Raw genomic sequence first — 21,091 nt, 5'->3', positions numbered from 1 at the left:
ATAGCCAAGACATGGAAGCAACCAAAAAGTCCATCAACAGATGAGTGGACAAAGAAGAACTGGTACATGTACACACGGAATATTAGCCAAGGAAAAAAAGGACACAATGCCATTTGCAGCACCGTAGATGAGTCTAGACGTAATCACACAACTTGTCGTACGTCAGAAAGAGAAAGACACATATCGTATGATATCACTTATAGGTGTTACCTATAAACTGATACCAGTGAAGATATCTCCACAGAGAAGGGCAACCACAGACTCATTAAACAAACTTATGGTTCACCAATGGAAATTTGTGAGGATTGGATACATGAGGATATTCGGGTTAACAGACTTATACAAACACAGGTGAAATATAGAATCACCAAACACCTATGGAATACCAAGAGAAGACTACTCAACATTCTGTCATCACGTACATGGAAAAGGATCCCAGGAAGAATAGACATATGTTTATGTGTAAAAGAACCACATCTTGCACACCTAGAAGAAGCCAAACATTGTAATCAAACTTGCTGTGATAAAAATAAAAATTAAATTAAAAATGCGAACAAGAAGTAGTGACACATAAAGGGCTTTTTCCTGGCACATTCCATTCTAAATTACAACCTAGAACACGACTTCCATTGAGGCTCTGTTGCCCTAGTAACCAGATATGGTAAAGGACAACTGCTGCCACCTTGTGGGCGTTTCACACAACAGCCGCTTTAATCCCTGCGCTAATAGTCAGTGGATATTCAGAATAATTGAAGGCCTGTAAATCACACCTGCCCTGAAAACAAATCCTGGGGTTGTATATCGACCAAAAAATTCAAAAGACGTCCACATTTCAAACCGACAGTTTCAAGAGGCATAATTTATGCACATTTGGCTTCTGCTTCTTTTTCTGTCTTTCTTTTTTGTTCAAAATCGGGAATGGAACAAGGCTGAACATCAGGAATTAATAAAGACATGCAGATCCAGTGTACAAAAACGTTCACCTCTCAGCTGTCAGAATGATCATCAGCAAAAACAGTCTACAAAGAGTAAATGCTGAAGGGGTTTTAGAGAACTGCATACCCTTTAGCTGCTGGTGGGATGTAACCTGGTAACAGCCAGTAGTGAGAACAGAATGGAGGTGCGTTTAAGGGTAAACATGGAGCTACCATGTGATCTGGTAGGCCCACTCATGGGCCTATCACCTGAGTAGACCAGAATCAAAAAGACACAGGCTGGCAATCCTGCACTGCAGCAACATGTACCATAGCCAAGACCTGGAAGAATCCAAAATGTCCATCAACAGAAAAATGCACCAAGAAGAAGTCGTCCATGTACACAATGGAATATTAGCCATGAAAAAGCATGGAACAGTGCCGTTGGCACCACCATAGAAGCATCTACAGATAATCACCCAACATGAAGTAGGAAAGAAACCGAAAGACAGACATCCTATGACATCACTTATAGGTGTTACCTAAAAATTGATACCCATGAAATAATTTCCAAGAGAAGGACATGCATAGATTCAGAAAACCAAATTATGTTTAACCAAATGGAAAGGAGTAAGGAATGTATGAATTAGGATATGGGGGTTAACAGACATATACTAATACCTATGAAATATAGAATCACGAAATACCTATGGAATACGCAGACAGGTCTACTCAACACTCTATAAAGACATCCACGGGAAAGGATCCAAAGAGGAATAGACAGATACATTGATAGGATGAACCAGAAACGGTACACCTAGGAGAATCTACATTTTTATCAAATTTGCTCTGATAATTAATAAAAATTAAATTTAAAAAACAAACAACAATTTAGGAGATATAAGCTCTTGGGGGTTTGCGCTGGCACATTCCACTCTAATTTGCAGCTTACTAACACGATCTCCAGGAAAGCTCTGTTGCCCAAAAACCCAGAGTTGGAAATGTAGAAATGCTGCCGCCTTGAGGCCGTTTCCCACAAGAGTGGCTTTAAACCCACAGCTAATGGTCACTTAACATTCACAGGGACTCAGGGCTGTAAAGGACACCTGCCCTAAATAATTGTGCGGAGGTAGGGAATGGCCAAACAAATTCAAAACTGGCAAATTTTCAAGGAGATAGTATGGAGGGGTAAGTTTGACTCACTCATTTTCAAAAAAGAGGAAAATGGATAAAAGCTCAACATGAGGAATTATATGACTCATGCAAATCTAACCTCCAAAAAGGTGTCAACTCACACGTGTCAACCACCATCAGCTAAAAGTCTATAAACAATAAATGCTGAAGGGGTTTCAGAGAACTGTGTACCCTCTAGCTGCAGGTGAGATGTAAAGTGGTAACAGCCAATAATGAGAACAGAAAGGAGCTGCGTTTAAATGAAAAAATTGAGCCACCATTCCATTCAGCAGGCCCACTGCTGAGCCTCTCACCCGAGAAATCCAGAGTCAAGAAGGCACAGGCTTCAACAGCTGCACTGCAGGACTTTTCACAATAGCCAAGACACGGAAGCAACCAAAATGCCCATCACCAGATGAGTGGAAAAAGAAGTGGTCCATGTACAAAAAGGAATATTTGCCATGGGAAACAATGAAACACTGCTCTTTGAGGCACCACAGATGAGCCTAGAGATAATCACAGAACATGAGGTAAGTCGGAAAGCAAAAGACATATCCTATGATATCACTTATAGGCGTTATCTAACAACGGACACAAATGAACATATTTCCACAGAGAAAGACACTCACAGACTTAGAAAACAAACTATGCTTATCTAAAAGGAAAGGGGGGGAATGGAAAAATTAAGATTACGGTTACCATACGTGTACAAATACCTATTAAATACATATATCAAAAAGAACGACCATATAGCAAGGGAGGTCTATGGAACACTCTGCAACAATTTACATGGGAAGTGGATCTGTACATGAATATATATATATATATATATATATATATATATATATATATATATATATGTTATGCACAAATGAACCAGATTGTGTACACCTAGGACAAACAATATTCTAATCATTACCCCGATTAAAAAAACTAAAACAACGAACAAGAAGTAATGTAACAGAAACTTATGGGGGTTTCTCCTGACACATTCCATTTTAATTTACAACCTAGGAACAGGACTTCCAGAAAGGCTCTGCTGCCCTAGTAACCAGATTGGGGAATGGAGAAATGCTGCCGCCTTGTGGCCGTTTCCCACAACAGCAGCTTTAAACCCAGTGCTAATGGTCACTAAATATTCACACTCATTACAATCCTGTGAATGACACCTACCCTCAGAAACAAACCTGGGGTCGAAAATTGACCCAAAAATTCAATTTTGAGGGCAACCTTTCAAGAAGACAATTTCAAGAGGTTAATTGCACTCTCCGTGTTTTGCATTTTTTCCTTAACAGAAATTTTAAAAGGTGTGGAAAAGTGAACATTAGGAATAATTAAAGACATGCAAATCCAAGTTACAAAAATCCGATCAGCTCACACCAGTCAGAATGGCCATCAGCAAAACTTCTGCAAACAATAAATGCTGAAGGGGTTGTGGAGAAATGCGTATCCTTGGTTCAACGTGGGACATGGTAAGAACCAGTAAGGAAAACACAGAGGAGGTGCCTTGAAAAGGTAAATACTGAGCTACCATTCAATCAAGCATACCCACTGCTGGGCCTATCGCCTGAGAGGATGAGAATCAAAAAGACACAGGCTGGGCTTCACTGGTGGTGCAGTGGTTGAGAGTCCGCCACCGATGCAGGGGACACGGGTTCATGCCCCGGTGCGGGAAAATCCAACATGCCGTGGAGCGGCTTGTCCCGTGAGCTATGGCTGCTGGGCCTGCGCGTCCGGAGCCTGTGCTCTCCAATGGGAGGGGCCACGGCAGTGTGAGGCCCACATACCACAAAAAAAAGAGACACAGGCTGGCAATCCTGCACTCTAGCAATATTTACCATAGCCAACACCTGGAAGCTACGAAAATGTCCATCAACAGAGGAATGCACAAAGAAGAAGTGGTCTACGTACAAAATAGAATATGACTCCAATAAAAAAATATAAATTCAATTTAGAAAACAAACATATGTAGGCAGACATCAGCTTTGGGGGTTTATCCGGGCACATTCCACTCTAATTCATAACCGAGGAACACCACTGCCAGGAAAGTCTGTTTCCCTAGTTACCAGATTGGGAAAAGCAGAAATGCTGCCGCCCTCTGGCCGTTACCTGCAACAGCACCTTTATAACCTGTGCTAAGGGTCACTTCATAGGCACCAGTACTGGAGGGCTGTAAATAAAACCTGCCCTCAAAATGTCTTGAGGGAGGTAATGGCCAAACTATTTCTTAATGTCACACATACTTCACAAAAACAATTTGAAGAGGTAAGGTGTACTCACGGCTTGAAGAAAAAAGGACATGCCAGAAAGCTCAATTTCAAGGGATTATGAGACGCATGCAAATCCAGCCTCAAAGAGGTATCAGCTCACACTAGTCAGAATAAACATCAGCAAAAAACTACAAACAATAAATGCTGAAGTTGCTGTGGAGTAGTGCATACCCCCTCAACTTTAAGTGGGACGCAACCTGGTAAGAGCCACTAATGAGAAGAGAATGGAGGTGCCTTTACAAGGTAAACATTTTGCTACCATATGATCCAGCAGGCCCACTCCTGGGCCTATAACCTAAGGACACAGAATTGGAAAGACACAGGCAGGCAAATGTGCATTGCCGCAGCATTACAATAGCCAAGACATGGAAGCAACCAAAAAGTCCATCAACAGATGAGTGGACAAAGAAGAACTGGTACATGTACACACGGAATATTAGCCAAGGAAAAAAAGGACACAATGCCATTTGCAGCACCGTAGATGAGTCTAGACGTAATCACACAACTTGTCGTACGTCAGAAAGAGAAAGACACATATCGTATGATATCACTTATAGGTGTTACCTATAAACTGATACCAGTGAAGATATCTCCACAGAGAAGGGCAACCACAGACTCATTAAACAAACTTATGGTTCACCAATGGAAATTTGTGAGGATTGGATACATGAGGATATTCGGGTTAACAGACACATACAAACACAGGTGAAATATAGAATCACCAAACACCTATGGAATACCAAGAGAAGACTACTCAACATTCTGTCATCACGTACATGGAAAAGGATCCCAGGAAGAATAGACATATGTTTATGTGTAAAAGAACCACATTTTGCACACCTAGAACAAGCCAAACATTGTAATCAAACTTGCTGTGATAAAAATAAAAATTAAATTAAAAATGCGAACAAGAAGTAGTGACACATAAAGGGCTTTTTCCTGGCACATTCCATTCTAAATTACAACCTAGAACACGACTTCCATTGAGGCTCTGTTGCCCTAGTAACCAGATATGGTAAAGGACAACTGCTGCCACCTTGTGGGCGTTTCACACAACAGCAGCTTTAATCCCTGCGCTAATAGTCAGTGGATATTCAGAATAATTGAAGGCCTGTAAATCACACCTGCCCTGAAAACAAATCCTGGGGTTGTATATCGACCAAAAAATTCAAAAGACGTCCACATTTCAAACCGACAGTTTCAAGAGGCATAATTTATGCACATTTGGCTTCTGCTTCTTTTTCTGTCTTTCTTTTTTGTTCAAAATCGGGAATGGAACAAGGCTGAACATCAGGAATTAATAAAGACATGCAGATCCAGTGTACAAAAACGTTCACCTCTCAGCTGTCAGAATGATCATCAGCAAAAACAGTCTACAAAGAGTAAATGCTGAAGGGGTTTTAGAGAACTGCATACCCTTTAGCTGCTGGTGGGATGTAACCTGGTAACAGCCAGTAGTGAGAACAGAATGGAGGTGCGTTTAAGGGTAAACATGGAGCTACCATGTGATCTGGTAGGCCCACTCATGGGCCTATCACCTGAGTAGACCAGAATCAAAAAGACACAGGCTGGCAATCCTGCACTGCAGCAACATGTACCATAGCCAAGACCTGGAAGAATCCAAAATGTCCATCAACAGAAAAATGCACCAAGAAGAAGTCGTCCATGTACACAATGGAATATTAGCCATGAAAAAGCATGGAACAGTGCCGTTGGCACCACCATAGAAGCATCTACAGATAATCACCCAACATGAAGTAGGAAAGAAACCGAAAGACAGACATCCTATGACATCACTTATAGGTGTTACCTAAAAATTGATACCCATGAAATAATTTCCAAGAGAAGGACATGCATAGATTCAGAAAACCAAATTATGTTTAACCAAATGGAAAGGAGTAAGGAATGTATGAATTAGGATATGGGGGTTAACAGACATATACTAATACCTATGAAATATAGAATCACGAAATACCTATGGAATACGCAGACAGGTCTACTCAACACTCTATAAAGACATCCACGGGAAAGGATCCAAAGAGGAATAGACAGATACATTGATAGGATGAACCAGAAACGGTACACCTAGGAGAATCTACATTTTTATCAAATTTGCTCTGATAATTAATAAAAATTAAATTTAAAAAACAAACAACAATTTAGGAGATATAAGCTCTTGGGGGTTTGCGCTGGCACATTCCACTCTAATTTGCAGCTTACTAACACGATCTCCAGGAAAGCTCTGTTGCCCAAAAACCCAGAGTTGGAAATGTAGAAATGCTGCCGCCTTGAGGCCGTTTCCCACAAGAGTGGCTTTAAACCCACAGCTAATGGTCACTTAACATTCACAGGGACTCAGGGCTGTAAAGGACACCTGCCCTAAATAATTGTGCGGAGGTAGGGAATGGCCAAACAAATTCAAAACTGGCAAATTTTCAAGGAGATAGTATGGAGGGGTAAGTTTGACTCACTCATTTTCAAAAAAGAGGAAAATGGATAAAAGCTCACCATGAGGAATTATATGACTCATGCAAATCTAACCTCCAAAAAGGTGTCAACTCACACGTGTCAACCACCATCAGCTAAAAGTCTATAAACAATAAATGCTGAAGGGGTTTCAGAGAACTGTGTACCCTCTAGCTGCAGGTGAGATGTAAAGTGGTAACAGCCAATAATGAGAACAGAAAGGAGCTGCGTTTAAATGAAAAAATTGAGCCACCATTCCATTCAGCAGGCCCACTGCTGAGCCTCTCACCCGAGAAATCCAGAGTCAAGAAGGCACAGGCTTCAACAGCTGCACTGCAGGACTTTTCACAATAGCCAAGACACGGAAGCAACCAAAATGCCCATCACCAGATGAGTGGAAAAAGAAGTGGTCCATGTACAAAAAGGAATATTTGCCATGGGAAACAATGAAACACTGCTCTTTGAGGCACCACAGATGAGCCTAGAGATAATCACAGAACATGAGGTAAGTCGGAAAGCAAAAGACATATCCTATGATATCACTTATAGGCGTTATCTAACAACGGACACAAATGAACATATTTCCACAGAGAAAGACACTCACAGACTTAGAAAACAAACTATGCTTATCTAAAAGGAAAGGGGGGGAATGGAAAAATTAAGATTACGGTTACCATACGTGTACAAATACCTATTAAATACATATATCAAAAAGAACGACCATATAGCAAGGGAGGTCTATGGAACACTCTGCAACAATTTACATGGGAAGTGGATCTGTACATGAATATATATATATATATATATATATGTTATGCACAAATGAACCAGATTGTGTACACCTAGGACAAACAATATTCTAATCATTACCCCGATTAAAAAAACTAAAACAACGAACAAGAAGTAATGTAACAGAAACTTATGGGGGTTTCTCCTGACACATTCCATTTTAATTTACAACCTAGGAACAGGACTTCCAGAAAGGCTCTGCTGCCCTCGTAACCAGATTGGGGAATGGAGAAATGCTGCCGCCTTGTGGCCGTTTCCCACAACAGCAGCTTTAAACCCAGTGCTAATGGTCACTAAATATTCACACTCATTACAATCCTGTGAATGACACCTACCCTCAGAAACAAACCTGGGGTCGAAAATTGACCCAAAAATTCAATTTTGAGGGCAACCTTTCAAGAAGACAATTTCAAGAGGTTAATTGCACTCTCCGTGTTTTGCATTTTTTCCTTAACAGAAATTTTAAAAGGTGTGGAAAAGTGAACATTAGGAATAATTAAAGACATGCAAATCCAAGTTACAAAAATCCGATCAGCTCACACCAGTCAGAATGGCCATCAGCAAAACTTCTGCAAACAATAAATGCTGAAGGGGTTGTGGAGAAATGCGTATCCTTGGTTCAACGTGGGACATGGTAAGAACCAGTAAGGAAAACACAGAGGAGGTGCCTTGAAAAGGTAAATACTGAGCTACCATTCAATCAAGCATACCCACTGCTGGGCCTATCGCCTGAGAGGATGAGAATCAAAAAGACACAGGCTGGGCTTCACTGGTGGCGCAGTGGTTGAGAGTCCGCCACCGATGCAGGGGACACGGGTTCATGCCCCGGTGCGGGAAAATCCAACATGCCGTGGAGCGGCTTGTCCCGTGAGCTATGGCTGCTGGGCCTGCGCGTCCGGAGCCTGTGCTCTCCAATGGGAGGGGCCCCGGCAGTGTGAGGCCCACATACCACAAAAAAAAGAGACACAGGCTGGCAATCCTGCACTCTAGCAATATTTACCATAGCCAACACCTGGAAGCTACGAAAATGTCCATCAACAGAGGAATGCACAAAGAAGTAGTGGTCTATGTACAAAATAGAATATGACTCCAATAAAAAAATATAAATTCAATTTAGAAAACAAACATATGTAGGCAGACATCAGCTTTGGGGGTTTATCCGGGCACATTCCACTCTAATTCATAACCGAGGAACACCACTGCCAGGAAAGTCTGTTTCCCTAGTTACCAGATTGGGAAAAGCAGAAATGCTGCCGCCCTCTGGCCATTACCTGCAACAGCACCTTTATAACCTGTGCTAAGGGTCACTTCATAGGCACCAGTACTGGAGGGCTGTAAATAAAACCTGCCCTCAAAATGTCTTGAGGGAGGTAATGGCCAAACTATTTCTTAATGTCACACATACTTCACAAAAACAATTTGAAGAGGTAAGGTGTACTCACGGTTTGAAGAAAAAAAGGACATGCCAGAAAGCTCAATTCAAGGGATTATGAGACGCATGCAAATCCAGCCTCAAAGAGGTATCAGCTCACACTAGTCAGAATAAACATCAGCAAAAAAACTACAAACAATAAATGCTGAAGTTGTTGTGGAGTAGTGCATACCCCCTCAACTTTAAGTGGGACGTAACCTGGTAAGGGCCACTAATGAGAAGAGAATGGAGGTGCCTTTACAAGGTAAACATTTTGCTACCATATGATCCAGCAGGCCCACTCCTGGGCCTATAACCTAAGGACACAGAATTGGAAAGACACAGGCAGGCAAATGTGCATTGCCGCAGCATTACAATAGCCAAGACATGGAAGCAACCAAAAAGTCCATCAACAGATGAGTGGACAAAGAAGAACTGGTACATGTACACACGGAATATTAGCCAAGGAAAAAAAGGACACAATGCCATTTGCAGCACCGTAGATGAGTCTAGACGTAATCACACAACTTGTCGTACGTCAGAAAGAGAAAGACACATATCGTATGATATCACTTATAGGTGTTACCTATAAACTGATACCAGTGAAGATATCTCCACAGAGAAGGGCAACCACAGACTCATTAAACAAACTTATGGTTCACCAATGGAAATTTGTGAGGATTGGATACATGAGGATATTCGGGTTAACAGACATATACAAACACAGGTGAAATATAGAATCACCAAACACCTATGGAATACCAAGAGAAGACTACTCAACATTCTGTCATCACGTACATGGAAAAGGATCCCAGGAAGAATAGACATATGTTTATGTGTAAAAGAACCACATCTTGCACACCTAGAACAAGCCAAACATTGTAATCAAACTTGCTGTGATAAAAGTAAAAATTAAATTAAAAATGCGAACAAGAAGTAGTGAGACATAAAGGGCTTTTTCCTGGCACATTCCATTCTAAATTACAACCTAGAACACGACTTCCATTGAGGCTCTGTTGCCCTAGTAACCAGATATGGTAAAGGACAACTGCTGCCACCTTGTGGGCGTTTCACACAACAGCCGCTTTAATCCCTGCGCTAATAGTCAGTGGATATTCAGAATAATTGAAGGCCTGTAAATCACACCTGCCCTGAAAACAAATCCTGGGGTTGTATATCGACCAAAAAATTCAAAAGACGTCCACATTTCAAACCGACAGTTTCAAGAGGCATAATTTATGCACATTTGGCTTCTGCTTCTTTTTCTGTCTTTCTTTTTTGTTCAAAATCGGGAATGGAACAAGGCTGAACATCAGGAATTAATAAAGACATGCAGATCCAGTGTACAAAAACGTTCACCTCTCAGCTGTCAGAATGATCATCAGCAAAAACAGTCTACAAAGAGTAAATGCTGAAGGGGTTTTAGAGAACTGCATACCCTTTAGCTGCTGGTGGGATGTAACCTGGTAACAGCCAGTAGTGAGAACAGAATGGAGGTGCGTTTAAGGGTAAACATGGAGCTACCATGTGATCTGGTAGGCCCACTCATGGGCCTATCACCTGAGTAGACCAGAATCAAAAAGACACAGGCTGGCAATCCTGCACTGCAGCAACATGTACCATAGCCAAGACCTGGAAGAATCCAAAATGTCCATCAACAGAAAAATGCACCAAGAAGAAGTCGTCCATGTACACAATGGAATATTAGCCATGAAAAAGCATGGAACAGTGCCGTTGGCACCACCATAGAAGCATCTACAGATAATCACCCAACATGAAGTAGGAAAGAAACCGAAAGACAGACATCCTATGACATCACTTATAGGTGTTACCTAAAAATTGATACCCATGAAATAATTTCCAAGAGAAGGACATGCATAGATTCAGAAAACCAAATTATGTTTAACCAAATGGAAAGGAGTAAGGAATGTATGAATTAGGATATGGGGGTTAACAGACATATACTAATACCTATGAAATATAGAATCACGAAATACCTATGGAATACGCAGACAGGTCTACTCAACACTCTATAAAGACATCCATGGGAAAGGATCCAAAGAGGAATAGACAGATACATTGATAGGATGAACCAGAAACGGTACACCTAGGAGAATCTACATTTTTATCAAATTTGCTCTGATAATTAATAAAAATTAAATTTAAAAATCAAACAACAATTTAGGAGATATAAGCTCTTGGGGGTTTGCGCTGGCACATTCCACTCTAATTTGCAGCTTACTAACACGATCTCCAGGAAAGCTCTGTTGCCCAAAAACCCAGAGTTGGAAATGTAGAAATGCTGCCGCCTTGAGGCCGTTTCCCACAAGAGTGGCTTTAAACCCACAGCTAATGGTCACTTAACATTCACAGGGACTCAGGGCTGTAAAGGACACCTGCCCTAAATAATTGTGCGGAGGTAGGGAATGGCCAAACAAATTCAAAACTGGCAAATTTTCAAGGAGATAGTATGGAGGGGTAAGTTTGACTCACTCATTTTCAAAAAAGAGGAAAATGGATAAAAGCTCACCATGAGGAATTATATGACTCATGCAAATCTAACCTCCAAAAAGGTGTCAACTCACACGTGTCAACCACCATCAGCTAAAAGTCTATAAACAATAAATGCTGAAGGGGTTTCAGAGAACTGTGTACCCTCTAGCTGCAGGTGAGATGTAAAGTGGTAACAGCCAATAATGAGAACAGAAAGGAGCTGCGTTTAAATGAAAAAATTGAGCCACCATTCCATTCAGCAGGCCCACTGCTGAGCCTCTCACCCGAGAAATCCAGAGTCAAGAAGGCACAGGCTTCAACAGCTGCACTGCAGGACTTTTCACAATAGCCAAGACACGGAAGCAACCAAAATGCCCATCACCAGATGAGTGGAAAAAGAAGTGGTCCATGTACAAAAAGGAATATTTGCCATGGGAAACAATGAAACACTGCTCTTTGAGGCACCACAGATGAGCCTAGAGATAATCACAGAACATGAGGTAAGTCGGAAAGCAAAAGACATATCCTATGATATCACTTATAGGCGTTATCTAACAACGGACACAAATGAACATATTTCCACAGAGAAAGACACTCACAGACTTAGAAAACAAACTATGCTTATCTAAAAGGAAAGGGGGGGAATGGAAAAATTAAGATTACGGTTACCATACGTGTACAAATACCTATTAAATACATATATCAAAAAGAACGACCATATAGCAAGGGAGGTCTATGGAACACTCTGCAACAATTTACATGGGAAGTGGATCTGTACATGAATATATATATATATATATATATATGTTATGCACAAATGAACCAGATTGTGTACACCTAGGACAAACAATATTCTAATCATTACCCCGATTAAAAAAACTAAAACAACGAACAAGAAGTAATGTAACAGAAACTTATGGGGGTTTCTCCTGACACATTCCATTTTAATTTACAACCTAGGAACAGGACTTCCAGAAAGGCTCTGCTGCCCTCGTAACCAGATTGGGGAATGGAGAAATGCTGCCGCCTTGTGGCCGTTTCCCACAACAGCAGCTTTAAACCCAGTGCTAATGGTCACTAAATATTCACACTCATTACAATCCTGTGAATGACACCTACCCTCAGAAACAAACCTGGGGTCGAAAATTGACCCAAAAATTCAATTTTGAGGGCAACCTTTCAAGAAGACAATTTCAAGAGGTTAATTGCACTCTCCGTGTTTTGCATTTTTTCCTTAACAGAAATTTTAAAAGGTGTGGAAAAGTGAACATTAGGAATAATTAAAGACATGCAAATCCAAGTTACAAAAATCCGATCAGCTCACACCAGTCAGAATGGCCATCAGCAAAACTTCTGCAAACAATAAATGCTGAAGGGGTTGTGGAGAAATGCGTATCCTTGGTTCAACGTGGGACATGGTAAGAACCAGTAAGGAAAACACAGAGGAGGTGCCTTGAAAAGGTAAATACTGAGCTACCATTCAATCAAGCATACCCACTGCTGGGCCTATCGCCTGAGAGGATGAGAATCAAAAAGACACAGGCTGGGCTTCACTGGTGGCGCAGTGGTTGAGAGTCCGCCACCGATGCAGGGGACACGGGTTCATGCCCCGGTGCGGGAAAATCCAACATGCCGTGGAGCGGCTTGTCCCGTGAGCTATGGCTGCTGGGCCTGCGCGTCCGGAGCCTGTGCTCTCCAATGGGAGGGGCCCCGGCAGTGTGAGGCCCACATACCACAAAAAAAAGAGACACAGGCTGGCAATCCTGCACTCTAGCAATATTTACCATAGCCAACACCTGGAAGCTACGAAAATGTCCATCAACAGAGGAATGCACAAAGAAGTAGTGGTCTATGTACAAAATAGAATATGACTCCAATAAAAAAATATAAATTCAATTTAGAAAACAAACATATGTAGGCAGACATCAGCTTTGGGGGTTTATCCGGGCACATTCCACTCTAATTCATAACCGAGGAACACCACTGCCAGGAAAGTCTGTTTCCCTAGTTACCAGATTGGGAAAAGCAGAAATGCTGCCGCCCTCTGGCCATTACCTGCAACAGCACCTTTATAACCTGTGCTAAGGGTCACTTCATAGGCACCAGTACTGGAGGGCTGTAAATAAAACCTGCCCTCAAAATGTCTTGAGGGAGGTAATGGCCAAACTATTTCTTAATGTCACACATACTTCACAAAAACAATTTGAAGAGGTAAGGTGTACTCACGGTTTGAAGAAAAAAAGGACATGCCAGAAAGCTCAATTCAAGGGATTATGAGACGCATGCAAATCCAGCCTCAAAGAGGTATCAGCTCACACTAGTCAGAATAAACATCAGCAAAAAAACTACAAACAATAAATGCTGAAGTTGTTGTGGAGTAGTGCATACCCCCTCAACTTTAAGTGGGACGTAACCTGGTAAGGGCCACTAATGAGAAGAGAATGGAGGTGCCTTTACAAGGTAAACATTTTGCTACCATATGATCCAGCAGGCCCACTCCTGGGCCTATAACCTAAGGACACAGAATTGGAAAGACACAGGCAGGCAAATGTGCATTGCCGCAGCATTACAATAGCCAAGACATGGAAGCAACCAAAAAGTCCATCAACAGATGAGTGGACAAAGAAGAACTGGTACATGTACACACGGAATATTAGCCAAGGAAAAAAAGGACACAATGCCATTTGCAGCACCGTAGATGAGTCTAGACGTAATCACACAACTTGTCGTACGTCAGAAAGAGAAAGACACATATCGTATGATATCACTTATAGGTGTTACCTATAAACTGATACCAGTGAAGATATCTCCACAGAGAAGGGCAACCACAGACTCATTAAACAAACTTATGGTTCACCAATGGAAATTTGTGAGGATTGGATACATGAGGATATTCGGGTTAACAGACATATACAAACACAGGTGAAATATAGAATCACCAAACACCTATGGAATACCAAGAGAAGACTACTCAACATTCTGTCATCACGTACATGGAAAAGGATCCCAGGAAGAATAGACATATGTTTATGTGTAAAAGAACCACATCTTGCACACCTAGAACAAGCCAAACATTGTAATCAAACTTGCTGTGATAAAAGTAAAAATTAAATTAAAAATGCGAACAAGAAGTAGTGAGACATAAAGGGCTTTTTCCTGGCACATTCCATTCTAAATTACAACCTAGAACACGACTTCCATTGAGGCTCTGTTGCCCTAGTAACCAGATATGGTAAAGGACAACTGCTGCCACCTTGTGGGCGTTTCACACAACAGCCGCTTTAATCCCTGCGCTAATAGTCAGTGGATATTCAGAATAATTGAAGGCCTGTAAATCACACCTGCCCTGAAAACAAATCCTGGGGTTGTATATCGACCAAAAAATTCAAAAGACGTCCACATTTCAAACCGACAGTTTCAAGAGGCATAATTTATGCACATTTGGCTTCTGCTTCTTTTTCTGTCTTTCTTTTTTGTTCAAAATCGGGAATGGAACAAGGCTGAACATCAGGAATTAATAAAGACATGCAGATCCAGTGTACAAAAACGTTCACCTCTCAGCTGTCAGAATGATCATCAGCAAAAACAGTCTACAAAGAGTAAATGCTGAAGGGGTTTTAGAGAACTGCATACCCTTTAGCTGCTGGTGGGATGTAACCTGGTAACAGCCAGTAGTGAGAACAGAATGGAGGTGCGTTTAAGGGTAAACATGGAGCTACCATGTGATCTGGTAGGCCCACTCATGGGCCTATCACCTGAGTAGACCAGAATCAAAAAGACACAGGCTGGCAATCCTGCACTGCAGCAACATGTACCATAGCCAAGACCTGGAAGAATCCAAAATGTCCATCAACAGAAAAATGCACCAAGAAGAAGTCGTCCATGTACACAATGGAATATTAGCCATGAAAAAGCATGGAACAGTGCCGTTGGCACCACCATAGAAGCATCTACAGATAATCACCCAACATGAAGTAGGAAAGAAACCGAAAGACAGACATCCTATGACATCACTTATAGGTGTTACCTAAAAATTGATACCCATGAAATAATTTCCAAGAGAAGGACATGCATAGATTCAGAAAACCAAATTATGTTTAACCAAATGGAAAGGAGTAAGGAATGTATGAATTAGGATATGGGGGTTAACAGACATATACTAATACCTATGAAATATAGAATCACGAAATACCTATGGAATACGCAGACAGGTCTACTCAACACTCTATAAAGACATCCATGGGAAAGGATCCAAAGAGGAATAGACAGATACATTGATAGGATGAACCAGAAACGGTACACCTAGGAGAATCTACATTTTTATCAAATTTGCTCTGATAATTAATAAAAATTAAATTTAAAAATCAAACAACAATTTAGGAGATATAAGCTCTTGGGGGTTTGCGCTGGCACATTCCACTCTAATTTGCAGCTTACTAACACGATCTCCAGGAAAGCTCTGTTGCCCAAAAACCCAGAGTTGGAAATGTAGAAATGCTGCCGCCTTGAGGCCGTTTCCCACAAGAGTGGCTTTAAACCCACAGCTAATGGTCACTTAACATTCACAGGGACTCAGGGCTGTAAAGGACACCTGCCCTAAATAATTGTGCGGAGGTAGGGAATGGCCAAACAAATTCAAAACTGGCAAATTTTCAAGGAGATAGTATGGAGGGGTAAGTTTGACTCACTCATTTTCAAAAAAGAGGAAAATGGATAAAAGCTCACCATGAGGAATTATATGACTCATGCAAATCTAACCTCCAAAAAGGTGTCAACTCACACGTGTCAACCACCATCAGCTAAAAGTCTATAAACAATAAATGCTGAAGGGGTTTCAGAGAACTGTGTACCCTCTAGCTGCAGGTGAGATGTAAAGTGGTAACAGCCAATAATGAGAACAGAAAGGAGCTGCGTTTAAATGAAAAAATTGAGCCACCATGCCATTCAGCAGGCCCACTGCTGAGCCTCTCACCCGAGAAATCCAGAGTCAAGAAGGCACAGGCTTCAACAGCTGCACTGCAGGACTTTGCACAATAGCCAAGACACGGAAGCAACCAAAATGCCCATCACCAGATGAGTGGAAAAAGAAGTGGTCCATGTACAAAAAGGAATATTTGCCATGGGAAACAATGAAACACTGCTCTTTGAGGCACCACAGATGAGCCTAGAGATAATCACAGAACATGAGGTAAGTCGGAAAGCAAAAGACATATCCTATGATATCACTTATAGGCGTTATCTAACAACGGACACAAATGAACATATTTCCACAGAGAAAGACACTCACAGACTTAGAAAACAAACTATGCTTATCTAAAAGGAAAGGGGGGGAATGGAAAAATTAAGATTACGGTTACCATACGTGTACAAATACCTATTAAATACATATATCAAAAAGAACGACCATATAGCAAGGGAGGTCTATGGAACACTCTGCAACAATTTACATGGGAAGTGGATCTGTACATGAATATATATATATATATATATATATATATATATATATATATATGTTATGCACAAATGAACCAGATTGTGTACACCTAGGACAAACAATATTCTAATCATTACCCCGATTAAAAAAACTAAAACAACGAACAAGAAGTAATGTAACAGAAACTTATGGGGGTTTCTCCTGACACATTCCATTTTAATTTACAACCTAGGAACAGGACTTCCAGAAAGGCTCTGCTGCCCTAGTAACCAGATTGGGGAATGGAGAAATGCTGCCGCCTTGTGGCCGTTTCCCACAACAGCAGCTTTAAACCCAGTGCTAATGGTCACTAAATATTCACACTCATTACAATCCTGTGAATGACACCTACCCTCAGAAACAAACCTGGGGTCGAAAATTGACCCAAAAATTCAATTTTGAGGGCAACCTTTCAAGAAGACAATTTCAAGAGGTTAATTGCACTCTCCGTGTTTTGCATTTTTTCCTTAACAGAAATTTTAAAAGGTGTGGAAAAGTGAACATTAGGAATAATTAAAGACATGCAAATCCAAGTTACAAAAATCCGATCAGCTCACACCAGTCAGAATGGCCATCAGCAAAACTTCTGCAAACAATAAATGCTGAAGGGGTTGTGGAGAAATGCGTATCCTTGGTTCAACGTGGGACATGGTAAGAACCAGTAAGGAAAACACAGAGGAGGTGCCTTGAAAAGGTAAATACTGAGCTACCATTCAATCAAGCATACCCACTGCTGGGCCTATCGCCTGAGAGGATGAGAACCAAAAAGACACAGGCTGGGCTTCACTGGTGGCGCAGTGGTTGAGAGTCCGCCACCGATGCAGGGGACACGGGTTCATGCCCCGGTGCGGGAAAATCCAACATGCCGTGGAGCGGCTTGTCCCGTGAGCTATGGCTGCTGGGCCTGCGCGTCCGGAGCCTGTGCTCTCCAATGGGAGGGGCCACGGCAGTGTGAGGCCCACATACCACAAAAAAAAGAGACACAGGCTGGCAATCCTGCACTCTAGCAATATTTACCATAGCCAACACCTGGAAGCTACGAAAATGTCCATCAACAGAGGAATGCACAAAGAAGAAGTGGTCTACGTACAAAATAGAATATGACTCCAATAAAAAAATATAAATTCAATTTAGAAAACAAACATATGTAGGCAGACATCAGCTTTGGGGGTTTATCCGGGCACATTCCACTCTAATTCATAACCGAGGAACACCACTGCCAGGAAAGTCTGTTTCCCTAGTTACCAGATTGGGAAAAGCAGAAATGCTGCCGCCCTCTGGCCGTTACCTGCAACAGCACCTTTATAACCTGTGCTAAGGGTCACTTCATAGGCACCAGTACTGGAGGGCTGTAAATAAAACCTGCCCTCAAAATGTCTTGAGGGAGGTAATGGCCAAACTATTTCTTAATGTCACACATACTTCACAAAAACAATTTGAAGAGGTAAGGTGTACTCACGGTTTGAAGAAAAAAAGGACATGCCAGAAAGCTCAATTTCAAGGGATTATGAGACGCATGCAAATCCAGCCTCAAAGAGGTATCAGCTCACACTAGTCAGAATAAACATCAGCAAAAAAACTACAAACAATAAATGCTGAAGTTGCTGTGGAGTAGTGCATACCCCCTCAACTTTAAGTGGGACGTAACCTGGTAAGAGCCACTAATGAGAAGAGAATGGAGGTGCCTTTACAAGGTAAACATTTTGCTACCATATGATCCAGCAGGCCCACTCCTGGGCCTATAACCTAAGGACACAGAATTGGAAAGACACAGGCAGGCAAATGTGCATTGCCGCAGCATTACAATAGCCAAGACATGGAAGCAACCAAAAAGTCCATCAACAGATGAGTGGACAAAGAAGAACTGGTACATGTACACACGGAATATTAGCCAAGGAAAAAAAGGACACAATGCCATTTGCAGCACCGTAGATGAGTCTAGACGTAATCACACAACTTGTCGTACGTCAGAAAGAGAAAGACACATATCGTATGATATCACTTATAGGTGTTACCTATAAACTGATACCAGTGAAGATATCTCCACAGAGAAGGGCAACCACAGACTCATTAAACAAACTTATGGTTCACCAATGGAAATTTGTGAGGATTGGATACATGAGGATATTCGGGTTAACAGACAACATACAAACACAGGTGAAATATAGAATCACCAAACACCTATGGAATACCAAGAGAAGACTACTCAACATTCTGTCATCACGTACATGGAAAAGGATCCCAGGAAGAATAGACATATGTTTATGTGTAAAAGAACCACATCTTGCACACCTAGAACAAGCCAAACATTGTAATCAAACTTGCTGTGATAAAAATAAAAATTAAATTAAAAATGCGAACAAGAAGTAGTGAGACATAAAGGGCTTTTTCCTGGCACATTCCATTCTAAATTACAACCTAGAACACGACTTCCATTGAGGCTCTGTTGCCCTAGTAACCAGATATGGTAAAGGACAACTGCTGCCACCTTGTGGGCGTTTCACACAACAGCAGCTTTAATCCCTGCGCTAATAGTCAGTGGATATTCAGAATAATTGAAGGCCTGTAAATCACACCTGCCCTGAAAACAAATCCTGGGGTTGTATATCGACCAAAAAATTCAAAAGACGTCCACATTTCAAACCGACAGTTTCAAGAGGCATAATTTATGCACATTTGGCTTCTGCTTCTTTTTCTTTCTTTTTTGTTCAAAATCGGGAATGGAACAAGGCTGAACATCAGGAATTAATAAAGACATGCAGATCCAGTGTACAAAAACGTTCACCTCTCAGCTGTCAGAATGATCATCAGCAAAAACAGTCTACAAAGAGTAAATGCTGAAGGGGTTTTAGAGAACTGCATACCCTTTAGCTGCTGGTGGGATGTAACCTGGTAACAGCCAGTAGTGAGAACAGAATGGAGGTGCGTTTAAGGGTAAACATGGAGCTACCATGTGATCTGGTAGGCCCACTCATGGGCCTATCACCTGAGTAGACCAGAATCAAAAAGACACAGGCTGGCAATCCTGCACTGCAGCAACATGTACCATAGCCAAGACCTGGAAGAATCCAAAATGTCCATCAACAGAAAAATGCACCAAGAAGAAGTCGTCCATGTACACAATGGAATATTAGCCATGAAAAAGCATGGAACAGTGCCGTTGGCACCACCATAGAAGCATCTACAGATAATCACCCAACATGAAGTAGGAAAGAAACCGAAAGACAGACATCCTATGACATCACTTATAGGTGTTACCTAAAAATTGATACCCATGAAATAATTTCCAAGAGAAGGACATGCATAGATTCAGAAAACCAAATTATGTTTAACCAAATGGAAAGGAGTAAGGAATGTATGAATTAGGATATGGGGGTTAACAGACATATACTAATACCTATGAAATATAGAATCACGAAATACCTATGGAATACGCAGACAGGTCTACTCAACACTCTATAAAGACATCCACGGGAAAGGATCCAAAGAGGAATAGACAGATACATTGATAGGATGAACCAGAAACGGTACACCTAGGAGAATCTACATTTTTATCAAATTTGCTCTGATAATTAATAAAAATTAAATTTAAAAAACAAACAACAACTTAGGAGATATAAGCTCTTGGGGGTTTGCGCTGGCACATTCCACTCTAATTTGCAGCTTACTAACACGATCTCCAGGAAAGCTCTGTTGCCCAAAAACCCAGAGTTGGAAATGTAGAAATGCTGCCGCCTTGAGGCCGTTTCCCACAAGAGTGGCTTTAAACCCACAGCTAATGGTCACTTAACATTCACAGGGACTCAGGGCTGTAAAGGACACCTGCCCTAAATAATTGTGCGGAGGTAGGGAATGGCCAAACAAATTCAAAACTGGCAAATTTTCAAGGAGATAGTATGGAGGGGTAAGTTTGACTCACTCATTTTCAAAAAAGAGGAAAATGGATAAAAGCTCAACATGAGGAATTATATGACTCATGCAAATCTAACCTCCAAAAAGGTGTCAACTCACACGTGTCAACCACCATCAGCTAAAAGTCTATAAACAATAAATGCTGAAGGGGTTTCAGAGAACTGTGTACCCTCTAGCTGCAGGTGAGATG

This window comes from Mesoplodon densirostris, chromosome 7, assembly GCF_025265405.1.
Source record: "Mesoplodon densirostris isolate mMesDen1 chromosome 7, mMesDen1 primary haplotype, whole genome shotgun sequence".
NCBI classification, from domain to species: Eukaryota; Metazoa; Chordata; class Mammalia; order Artiodactyla; family Ziphiidae; genus Mesoplodon; species Mesoplodon densirostris.
The sequence above is the reverse complement of the archived record's forward strand: the minus strand, read 5'-3'. Positions refer to the sequence as shown.